This window comes from Grampus griseus (assembly GCF_964374135.1).
Source record: "Grampus griseus genome assembly, chromosome: 10".
Lineage (NCBI taxonomy): Eukaryota > Metazoa > Chordata > Mammalia > Artiodactyla > Delphinidae > Grampus > Grampus griseus.
The window spans coordinates 103,852,556-103,864,684 of NC_139004.1; the positions used below are offsets into that span (position 1 = coordinate 103,852,556).

Below are 12,129 nucleotides of genomic sequence, written 5' to 3' on the forward strand. Positions count from 1 at the left end.
GAGCCTGAGACAGGAGGGGCCGAGACAAGAGGTGATAGTGCAAACCGCACCCCCGGAGCCCCCATCCTGCACCCTCGCCAGGGTGGACCTTCTGTTCTCTGCTTTCACTCCTACTTTCTGTGAGTGTCAGCCACATGCCAGCACACACCCAGCACTGATGACACAGTGGTGACCACATGGCCTGCTCCCCGCCCTTCCGCTCTGGGGGAGGGGGTGTGCCAGACAATCAGAAAACCACACAAGTGTAGCGTTACAAATTATGGTTTGTGCAAGGGCTCTGAGAACATGTCACAGTCTGGGCTGATGGCAGAGTGTGGTCCAAAACTGTCTGCAAGGGGCCCTGGGCCCGGCTCCCAGAGGGCGTGGCATCTCCCTGCCCAGGCCTCTGGGGAGAGGTGCGATGCCATGCGGGCGGCCTACAGCTGGGGGCTGTGGAGGGGATCCCACGCTGCCCCTGGCGGGCATCCTTCTCCTGCCTTTTCGCCCCTCGCTCACTGTCTCCGCCCCTCCCCAGCCCCACCCCTCCCACCTTCCGTTCTGCATCTCCCTTGGCCACTTAGTAAGATGTGGGCTCCAGCAACTCACGACTTCTCTGGGCCTCAGTTTCCTTGTCTGTGTAATGGGGACAATACAAGTAGCTCAGAATCAGAAGGCTATCGTGCGGTTTCAATGAGTCAATACAGGCCCAGCGGCAGCAAACTTTCTGTCCGTCCTTCCTTACGTCGCTGCCTGTGCACATGCCTTCTTGCGCAGGGCGGGGCTCTCGGTAGCCGACCAGGACATTCCTTGAGCGCAGAGCACGCCTCTGCTCTTCCGGTTCATCAGGGAGTCCACACTAGGCATTTCTGCTCTATGGAACACCATGCGCTCATACCTGTTTCCTCCGTGAACTCGAGACGGGCTTGACCTGTTTAAGAGGAGAAATCCAGACCCGGAGCGAGGGTTGCTGAACGGGGAGACATCCTGCGGGGGGCGGCCCCCGCGGTCCCGAGGCGCCCAGGTGCTCCGGCGCGGGCGGCGGGGACGCACCTGCGCGCAGGTGCGCGGAGAGGAAGCGCCTCGCGCCGCCTGCTTCCCGAGCGGCCACTGCCACCTGACGGTCGGCCGCAGAAGTGACGCCGGGCGGGCCCCCACGCGGGGCCGTTCTTGCGGCGCTGCTCGGCAGGCGGACGCGCCTCGGAACGCGCGGAATCCCGGCAGGAATCCTCCAGCGGTGCCAGGCCCCGGGGCCCTGCTGCACGGGCGCTGACAGATGAGCGCGCCTGCGGCAGAGGAATCACCTCCGGGAACCGACCGCGGAGAGCGCAGCCAGTCCGCCCAGCGGCCGGCGAGCCCTGGTCCCGCGCTGCGCTCCAGTCCGCCGCTCGCTCTGGCTGACAGCGGCTCTGCATCTGAGGCCGCACCCTTCCCGGCCCAGTTGTCCAAGAATCCCCCGGGCCGTGCGGGAACGGTACCTTCCGGGCCTGAGGCCGACGTCTCCCCGCGGGGACCCGGGGCTGGCGTGGTGGGCAGGCCTCCCGCAGCGGGATCCGCCCTCCCCGCGGAGTTACCTTCGGGGCCGGGGCCGCCTTTCCCGCTGGGACCTGAGGAAGGCCACGCGCTGTCGGCGAGAGGCTCTGCTTTCAGTAACAGTAGAGCGTCCTGCGCCCCTTTCCTGGAGGGCTGGGGGCCGCGGTGCGAATATGCCACCATCCCCTCCTGACTGTTTACTAAGGACTCTGGAGCGTAGGCATTTCCAAGGCAAAGAAACTGTTGACACCTTTTCTAAAAAAAAAAAAAGCAGTCGGACCTGCCGGCCCGACTTCCGTTTATGTAACTTAAAGAAACTCAGAAGGTTCCGCCTGAACAGGCATTTCCGTGACTCAGACCTCCCCCCTACCTTTCCTGGCTGCTTTCTGGAAAGATCAAGGCCAGGAAACGGGCGGGGGTGTGCAGCTCTCCCTTCACTTGAGAGACCCAGCCTGACCCTCTGCTGCCTCCATGCCTGGGAGGGGAGAGTGAATCTCTGCTCCAGCGGGACCTGAATCCCACTCTGGTGGGTCCCTTGGCTCAGGGGATCCGTGCTGGGCTGACCAAAGGCTCCTCCACGTGTGGAAAACACGGAAAGAAGCACAGCAACGTCTGAACGACTCAGAACACCCGGAGTACCGCCGGAGGAAATGGTCCATTCGCGCCCCGTGCACTGGGGAAAGGAAAAGAGAGCCTACCGAGAAAGAGAGGTCCCCTTCTGCTACATTCTGAAATCCTTGTTTTCTTTCCCCGTGGGAGACTGTTGGCAAAAGAAGCCCCGGTTTTGTCCCCTCCCTGGGTGCATGTCCTCAGTGATGGGACTGCAGCCCGTCCTGTCACTAGAAGGGCAGGGTACCTCCCTCTGGCCCTTTGGTCGACAGGAAGTCACAAAAGAGAAGGTGTTCTGGTTCCCAGCCAAGGCCTCTGGAGGCCTTGCATGCTTCCTGTCTCTCAGAGATCTCTGGGCCTGCCTGCTGCAGGATGAGTCACCCAGCTGTCTCAGCTGAATCTCCGGATGTGCTAGGAAGCTGCATGGAGAGGAGTGAGGCGGCACATTGACTCAGGGCTGACACGGCAGCAAGCCCTGCAGAGCCCAGCTCAGAAGGGCAGAACCCTGCCACATCAGATCACGAGCAACACTGAGGGTTGTTGATGAAGGATGGTTCCTTACGCAGCAACAGCTGACTGACACACCGACTGCCTTTATTTTTCTGCCCGTCCTGGACCCACACAATGTCACCCAGCTGGGTAGCCACGTCTCTGGGTTATTCCCCCACTCTCTGCCTTCTGGGGCTCGGTGATAGGAAAGCATCCTCCCACTAAGGAAACTTTACAGACTGGATAAAGTTTGGGTGTCCGCAGAGGCCGGGCTGGTGAGCCCTCTGCACTGAGGGGCAGCAGGGGGCTGCTGCTCAGTCCCCGGTTTTTTCCTGAAGATTTTCCTCCTTCTCTTTGAAACAACTGCTCTGTGAGATGGCGGATTGGCTTCCTGCAACGGCTTCCATTCAGTAACCTCCTAGGGTGGACTCACCTTTTCCTCCTGGAGCATTTCTTCAAGGATTAGCTCCTCATTTGGGTGAAGGGGAGCCTCAAATAACTTCCTGAGAAATGCTCTGTGCAGGGTCAACCTCCTGAGTCCTTCTATGTCTGAAAACACCTTTACTTTGCCTGTAAACATTGGCTTGTTCTAGATGTCTAGGTGCAAAATTAACGTTCCTCACAAATTTAGAGGTGGTGTTCCTTTTCCCCCCAGCACCCAGAGTTACTGGTGAGGCGTCTGATGCCAAATGCATCCCCCCTGCACCCACCTTTTTTGGAAGCTCGTAGGATATTTCCATTATCCTTGATATTCTGAAATTTTGTGCTGCCGTCATGTGGGTCTTTTTGATCCGTTATGCTGGGCACTCAGAGGGCCCTTCTGGCCTGAAGGCTCACGTGCTGGGAAGTTGTCTCCTATTATTACTATTATTTTCCTATTTCTGTCCCTTTTTCTCTGTCTATATTTTTGGAGCTTCTATTGGACAGACATTGTAACCTCATGGCTTGATTTTTTTGGTTTCTTCTTTCATATTTTCTGCCTCTTTATTGTGCCATATTGTGGGAAATTTTCTTATACATAGACACGTGTGTAGACATAGAAATATATAAGTGCAGATAATAATTGTGTAATATTATATTATGTATAATTCATATCATACTTATATATAATATACATAATAATTTATATTATGTACAATATTTTTATATATAAATAAGTTTTGGCAACAATACATCAAATTTCTAAGAGTTCTAGTTTTCTAATTGGTTCTTGTTTTATTTATTCGTATTTTCTTTATTTAACAACTTAATTCACATGCCATGAAAGGCACCCATTTAAAGTAAATTCAAAGGCTTTTAGTATATTCCCAGAGTTATGCATCCATCCCCACAATTTTAGAACATTTTTTTCTCAAAAAATATCCTATAACCCTTAGCCATCACTCCGCATGCCTCCCTATTTTCTCCCCTGCTGCCCAACCCGAGGCAACCACTAATCTAGTTTCTGTGTCAGTGTCTTCCTGGCTCTCTCATCTGATTTCTTGAATCTGACTTCAGTGAATTAAGGACTTACAAGGGATAAGAGGTGATTAATTAGGCTGCTTCCTGCCGCAGGAGACAACTATGGAAGAAAAAGGCAAATATATGTTGAAAATTAAAGGATAGAAAATGATATGTTTATAAATACCAACAAAAGAAAGTAGATTTGGCCACAGTAATATTTGGAAAAATAGAATTTAACGACTGAAGAGTTAACAAGGACAAAGAAGGATATTTCATGATAAAAAATATACTCCATTAAGAAATTATGAGTCATGAATTTTTCTGCACCTAACATCATAATCGTGAAATATTTTTATATGTTAAGATGCTTTTCATTGCAAGTAACAAAAACCACAACTCGAGCTGGCTTACATAATAAAGGGAATTGAAGGGAATTGCAGTGCTGCCTCTGGAGAAGGCAGTACCCCAGAGGGAGGGGCCCGAGACCCGGGTCTGCCCCTCCTCTGACATCCGTGTGGCCTTGGGAAGATCGTATTCTCATCTCCATCCTTAGCTGTCTCACCTGTGAGGTGGAGACAATGATCTCTCCTTTCTGGGGCTGTTGGGAGGAGTAAATAATGAAACTTCACACATGTACTGATTGTGTGCTCACCAGGTGCCAGATGCTGTCTTAAGCACTTTATGTGTCTTGACTCTTGTAAATTCACATCAACCCTTTGAGGTAGGAATTGGTATTAGTCTCATCCTATGACTGTTGTCTCGGACCTCTGACTAGGAAGCAGTGGGGCTGGGATTCTGAGCAAGGCTGTCTGGCTTCAGAGCCTGTGCTTTTTCAGAGCTTAATTAAAATACAGTTTCCTAAAAACAGTGTCATAGTTCTGAAAGGCCCACCAGTGAAGCTTTGATGGATCAACTAGATGTAAGGCCATGAACAGGATACAAAGGAAAACCCAGGAAGCAGGGAAGCAGAAAGAAATGTGTTATCCTTTCTCTCAATGACCCAGCCTCTGGCCAAGGAGAGGACTGGAGGCCGAGGACGGGAAGGGGACGGGATGGTTAATCTTAAGGAGGCCTGACTGTGAAACTCTTAAACTTTGAAAACTAAGGTTAGAGGCATCCTCAGGACCAAGTACATAACAAATGTGGCACAAGGGTGTTGAGGACAATAAACCTAAGTTGAAGCTGTGGGCAGCCCTTTCTCCTTCTTACTATCATATTTGTAGCCATAAAGCCAATTCCACAGTAAGGTGGGTGATACTTAGAAAGGAACGTGCAAGGGGCTGTGAGTGAATGGTCAGCAGGAGACCTGGACTGACCTCGGCCTGCCTGAGAAATGACCTCAGGCATCTCCCTCTCATACTGTCCCCTAGAAAAAGCTAGATTTGCCTGGATGAGGGAGGACATCTAGGCTGAGTAAACAGAAAATGCAAAGACCCTAATGCGGGACTGTGTTTGACATAACTGAGGCACAGGGAGAAAGCCAGTGTGGCTGAAGCACCGTGAACCACAAGGTGTCAGGAGATGACCCCTGAGAGGGACCAGGCCACGCCTGCTGGTCTTGTGGTTGAATGTCTCTCTTTATTGGGGTTTAACACATTCACCCTACGGCCGCAGGGTGCTGTAAGTCATGGTGAGCAAGTTAGCCCTGAGATCCCCCACCCAGCCACCCAAATGATGGATACAGGATTCCTGTTCTGGCACAGATGACTTCAGGGTCCCTTTATTAGGAGTGCCTCCAGAATTCTATGCAGTAGGCACTGAGGGGTAGCGACCTAGGAAATTCCTTTAAAAACTTCGTAGCGATAAGAATCACAGTAGTATTTTTATTTACTTTGCTGGATATAAGCTTTAAAAAAATAGCCGTTTTTCCTAAAGATGGTTTTATCTATTCACTCTTTCCAAAGACTGAGACATCCATCCTCACTGAAGACCATATATCTATTTTTAAGGTGGCCTAAAGGGGTTTGTGGAGTGGAAGTAAGAGTGGAAGTAAGTCCTCCACAGGGGTCGCCCCTGGGAGATCACACGGAGACTGGGCGCTCCCGCGGTGCGCATACCAACGTTGGGATAACTAGACCATACAGCTTGGCACCCGCCCCTTTGCGAAGGGCAGGCGAGTTCCCACAGAGCCCGGGCAGAGACCTAGTTCGCATGCGCCGGGGGCGGGGCTGATCCGGGGCGGGGCTGATCCGGGGCGGGGCGAGGCGGAGCCGGGGCGGGGCGAGCGGCCGTTGCAGGGCGTGGGCGGCACTCGGGGTCCTTGCTTAACCTCCGTCCGCTCTCCCAGAGCAGGTGTCTCCTCTTCGGGCAGGCCCGGCCCAGCCGGGAGTGACACCGCGGCCCTGGCGCAGCCGCCGCCGCAGCCGCCGCCGCCCTCGCGGGCGCAGACGTCCCCGGGACCGGCGAGCGGCGCCGCCCCCGACCGCCGACTGGGCAATGTCCGCGGCGTATCCGTGCCGCGGTCGCCGCCCGGGCGCCGGGCCCGCCTGTCCACCCCCGGGACCAGCCGCCTGTCTTCCGCGGCCCGCGAGGAGCTTCGGCGTCGCCTGCTGGGCCTCATCGAGGGCCACCGAGTGGTCATCTTCAGCAAGAGCTACTGTCCGCACAGTGCGCGGGTAGGCGGGCGGGGGCTTCCGGGCCCACTGGTCCGTCGCCTCCGCGGCCCCCCACCCCTGCCCGGGTCCGCTGGTCCGTGTCCGCCCGCTCCCCGGGCCTCGGGCCCGTCCGTTCCGCCCTCGCCCGCGGACCCGGTCCGGAAGGCTACACCGGCCCCGCCGTCCTCGGCTGGGACACGCGGTCCTGCCTTCAGCCTCCGGACGGGCCTGCGGGCGAGAGCCGCTGTCCTGCCCTGGCCGCCAGCCTGGTGGACGTGGGCGGGGGATCCGGAGGGAAAAGGTCTCACGGGTCCTGTCCTGGGAGGAGAGCAGCGGGGAGAGGCCGGCACTGGTCCCGTCCCGACCGCGTGCCCCTGGTGCTCTTGGCGCCTCAGCGGCAGTGTGGGCCGGACTGCACGCGGCCCCTCACTGCACCTGTGTTGTGAGTTTGAGCAGTGAGCCTCTGGAAGCCAGACCCATCTGTATGACGGCACCTTGCATATTTGAGCTGTACTTCACGTTACTGAGAGTCAAAATAATACGCGGAAGATGCACAAGCATAAACTGTTGGGATAGGTGCGTGAAATTATGATTTTCAGTCTTATTTTCAGATTTCCATTGACTTATACGTTGTTCAGGCAAACGTGTATCCCGCACGTGCACCTTCCAGTGTCTCTAGGAAGACCACACTCTGGCAGGAGCCTCCTGAGCCCCCTGGTTCATATACCACCCCCCGCCCCCCCCACCAGGGTGACCACTAGCCAGAATTCCTTGCTTTTCCTTACAGTTTTGCCGCCAAACATATGTATCATTAAACCGTACTTTGTGCCTTTGGGCTTGTTTTGGTACTTTATGTGAAGTAGAATCATGCATTTGTATTCTGCACTTTTTTCCTTCAACAGTTATGTTTTAGAGATTGATGCATGTTAGTACCCGTAACTGGGGTTTGTTAATTTTCATTACTGGACTCTTCCCTAGGATGACTCATAACCACAGTGTATCAGTTCTGCTGTTTCTAGTATTTTGCTCTTCAATACAACGTGGTTATGCCTATTCTTGCCGTATGGCCCGGTGCACGTACACAAGACTCGCTATTTTAGAGCAGGCATTTTGAAGCTGAACGGCTGGCCCACAGAGGAAGCATGATTTCTTCCCTAACGAGGTGATACCAGAATGTTTTCCCGCGTGGTCTTACCACTTGCCCTGCCACTGGCAGGGTATTAACAGTTCCCATTACTCTGCATCCTTGCCAGCAGTTGATGTATTTTATTATTGGATTCTGGCGTTTATGAGATGGTATTTCATTGTGGCTTTAGCTTTGCATTTAAATGCTAACGCTGAACATCTTTTCATGTGTTCACGGGTCATTTGAGTTTCCTCTTCTGCCAAGCGTTCAGGTATTTTGCTTAGTTCTCTGTTAGGTTGTTTTATTTATTTATTGTTACTGATTTGTAGGCGTTCTTTATGTATTTTGGATACTAGTCGTCTGGTGATATGTATTGGAAAATCACCCAGATTTGGCTTTTCTTTTTGCTCTCTTTCCGGGGTCTTTTGGTTAACTGAAGTTTGGAAGTTTAACATGGTTGACTATCACTCTTTTTCTTTTCTGGTTTGTGCTTTTTGTGTCTTATTTAAGAAACCTGTTTCTACTCTGAGGTCATAAAGATACTCTCCTGCATTAGCTCCTGAAAGTTTTAGAGTGTGCTGTTCACACCCCGCTTCTTTAATTCCACCTGGACGTGAAGCTGAGGACGTGTGGGGATCCAGTTCTTTTTTTCCTTTATAACTTGTCAGTTGTCCCTGCTTCATGTTTTGGAGAGTCCATTCTTTCCACGGTGGTTTGAATGCTCACTCATCACCTATCAGGTTCTCACATATGTGTTGGTCTCTTTCTAGCCTCTGTCTTCTTTCTCTACGTATTTAAGAGTCCTTTGGAGCTTATAAAAGGGCCAAGCAGTCAGAACTGTGCCTGGCCACTGCTGTGTCACTGGGGCCTAGAGTAGTAGGAGGCAGGTAAGTGAGTTGAGTGAATAAACAGCCTTAGATTGTTCTGGTCAAACCTTTGCTGGCACAGAAAATCTTGGGACAGATGATTTTCTGTTCTGTGTGCGTCACCCCTTCCAACAACGTGGCCACTACTTTGAGTCCTGTTACGTAATTGGACAGCTCTGTTTACTGGAGTTTTTAAACAATTGAGCCCAAATCTGTCTCCCTGAAACATTTGCTCACTTTTGGAGGTGATTGTCGCTCCAGTGCACAGAATGTCTCCCTGAAACGTTTGCTCGCTTTTGGAGGTGATTGTCGCTCCAGCGCACAGAGTTAAGAGTCTGGCTTCTACTTGGATGGTAGATGTTTCAGTATTTTCCCTGAGTGTTTTTCTTTCCTGGCCAAGCTTCTCATGCGTTTATGTCATTTGTCTTTACATGTGACCCTTCACTAAATGGATTGTGCAGTAGTTTGACCATGAACCGCTTAAATGTGTCACCCAGACTGGACACCGTATTCCACATCCCTACCTGTGCAGAGTCAGGTAGAGAGGTTTGTTCCTTTATTGGGCCGCTAATGTCATTCAGCAAGTGTAACTGGGTGCTTAGTGTTTTGCGCTGCAGAAATGAATAAACTGTGGCCTTGCCTCCCAAGAACTCGTGGTCTAATGGAGCTGTAATCAGCCACTTCTCAGGTACCCAAAGAAACACGTGTGCGAGACAGGTGCTGTGGGAATGAGAGGCAAAAACAGCTGCTTCTGTGGGGATCAGAAAAATTAAGGACGTGATGTTTAAGCTGGTCCTTGAGGGATCAGGTGGATGTAGGCAAGGAATAGCATCTAGCTGAGGAGTTCCTATAAGCAAAGGTAGGAGATGAGGCCATGAAAATAGTGGGGCTGAACACAGGGTGTATGAAAGGGAGTCAGGAGAGTAAAGTGGCAAATGGCCGAACTTCAGTTTCTCAGCAGTATTGATATCTAAAAATGCGTGGTAGTAAGTGTGGACTTCACGATGTCAGACTTGTGAGGAGTGAAAGGGTCTGACCTGTGACCTGGAATCTGGCAACAGTGTGAGGGTGGGCTGAACGTGCAGGCACCTGACCAGGCGGGAACTTCCTGTGAGCCACAGGCGAGACCATGGCCCAAAGGAAATAGTGAAAAACACGCCCTCATTTTTTAGCCCCTTCCCCACATTAACTGTAAGCCACGTTTTCCCCAACCCTTAATTCCTACATCTGTGGATTAAAATGTATACTTCCATTGGTTAGCTTTTTTGTTCTGTAGTAACATACAGGTAACGTAAGGTTTACCGTTGTAACCATTTTAAGTTCGGTGGCGTCAGGCACATGCACATCGCTGTGCAGCCATCACCCCCAGCCAACCACAGGACTTTTCTCATCTTCCCCAGCTGACACTCTGTCCCATTAAACTAACACCCCATCCCTCCCCAGCCCCTGGCCCCACCATCTGCTTCCTGTCTTAGGAATCTGACGCCTCTAGGGACCTCATATAAACGGAATCGTACAGTATTTGTCGTTTTCTGACTGGCTATTGTAGTATGGGTCACAGTTCCCTTCCTTTTTGAGGCTGAATACTATTCCACTGTCTGTATAGACCATAGTTTCTTTATCCATTCATCCATCAATGAACAATTGGGTCACTTCCACCTTTTGGCTATTGCTGCTGTGAACATGGGTGTACAAATATCTGTTTGGGTCTCTTTTCAATTCTTTTGGGCTTATACCCAGAGGGGGAATTGCTGGCTCATATGGTATTTCTGTATATTTTTAATTTTTTGAGGAATCACCATATTGTTTTCCATAGGGGCCATACTATTTTAAATTCCCACCAGCAGTGCACAAAGGTTCCGGTTTCTCCACATCCTGGCCAACACTTGTTATTTTCTGTTTTTTATACTGTTTTTGTTTTGATAAAAGTTATCCTAATGGGTGTGAAGTGATATCTCATTGTGGTTTGATTTGCATTTCTCTAATGATTAATGATGTTGAATATCTTTTCACATGATTATTGACCATTTATTAACGGACAGTATCTCTTTTGGAGAACTGTCTATTCAAGTACTTGATCAATTTTTAAATTGGGGTTTTTCTTGTTTGTTTAGTTTTAGTTCTCTCTCTTTCTCTCTCTCTCTCTCTCTCTCTCCATATATATATATATATATATATATATTTTTTTTTTTTTTTTTTTGCGGTACGTGGGCCTCTCACTGCTGTGGCCTCTCCCATTGCGGGGCACAGGCTCTGGACTCGCAGGCTCAGCAGCCATGGCTCACAGGCCCAGCCGCTCCGTGGCATGCGGGATCCTCCCAGACCGGGGCACGAACCCATGTCCCCTGCATCAGCAGGTGGACTCTCAACCACTGCGCCACCGGGGAAGCCCCTAGTTCTCTATATATTTTATATGTTAATCCCTTATCAGATATGTGATTTGAAATATGTCTCCAATTCTGGAGTTGCCTCTTTACTCAGTTGATAGTGTCCTTTAATGCACAAAATTTTTAACTTTCATGAGGTCCAATTTCTCTGTTTTCTTTTGCTGCCTATTCCTTTGGTGTCATATGCAAAATACCACCAAATCCAATGCCATAGAGCTTTTGTCCTATGTTTTCTTCTAGGAGTTTTATAGTTTTAGCTCTTACATTTAAGTCTTTAATCCATTTTTAGTCGACTTTTATATATGGTGTTAGGTAAGGGTCCAACTTCATTCTTTTGCATATGGATATCCAGTTTTCTCAGCTCCGTTTATTGAAAAGATTGTATTTCCCCATTGAATGGTCTTGACACCATTGCCAAAAGTTATTTGACCTTATATGTGAGGCTTTATTTCTTGGCTGTGTATTTTCTTCTGCTGCTCTTCATGCCTGTCTTTATGCCAGTACTGCACTGTTTTGGTTACTGTAGCTTTGCAGCAATTTTTGAAATCAGGTAATGTGAGACCTCCAACTTTGTTCTTCTTTATCAAGAATTTTTCAGCTATTCAGGGCTCTTTTGAGATTCTATATGAATTTTAGGATGGATTTTTCTATTTCTGCAAAAATCACTGTTGGGATTTTGATAGAGATTAGATCACTTTGGGTGGGTAGTATTGAAACCTTAACAACATTAAGTCTTCTAATCTGTGAACATAGGATTTCTTTCCAGTTATTGGTATCTTCTTTAATTGTTTCAGCAGTGTGTTGTAGTTTTTAGTGCACAAGTCTTTGCCTCCTAATTAAGTTTATTCCTAAATGTTCTTCTTCATAATATTTTAAGTGGAATTATTTTTTAAATTTCTTTTTTTGGATTATTCATTATTAGTATATAGAAAAATAGCTGATTTTTGTGTGTTGATTTTGTATCCTAAACTTTCCTAAATTTTTTATTAGTTATAACAGTATTTTGTACAATCTTTAGGAATTTATACATATAAGATCATTTTGTCAGTGAACAGAGATAATTTTATTTTTTTTTTCCAGTTTGGTTGCCCTTTATTACTTTTATT

The 12,129-nt window shown here is 49.5% G+C and overlaps 1 protein-coding gene across 7 annotated transcripts in view; it reads left to right on the forward strand.

Moving 5' to 3' along the window:
* The first annotated feature begins 7,137 nt into the window (after positions 1 to 7,137).
* The window catches only part of TXNRD3 (thioredoxin reductase 3), a 46,001-nt gene continuing 41,009 nt past the window's right edge, over positions 7,138 to 12,129 (forward strand). For all 7 annotated transcript variants that reach the window (XR_014297341.1, XR_014297342.1, XR_014297343.1 and 4 more), the window contains exon 1: positions 7,138 to 7,220. The gene's annotated coding sequence lies outside the window, so the exon portion shown is untranslated. The remainder of the gene's footprint in view (positions 7,221 to 12,129) is intronic.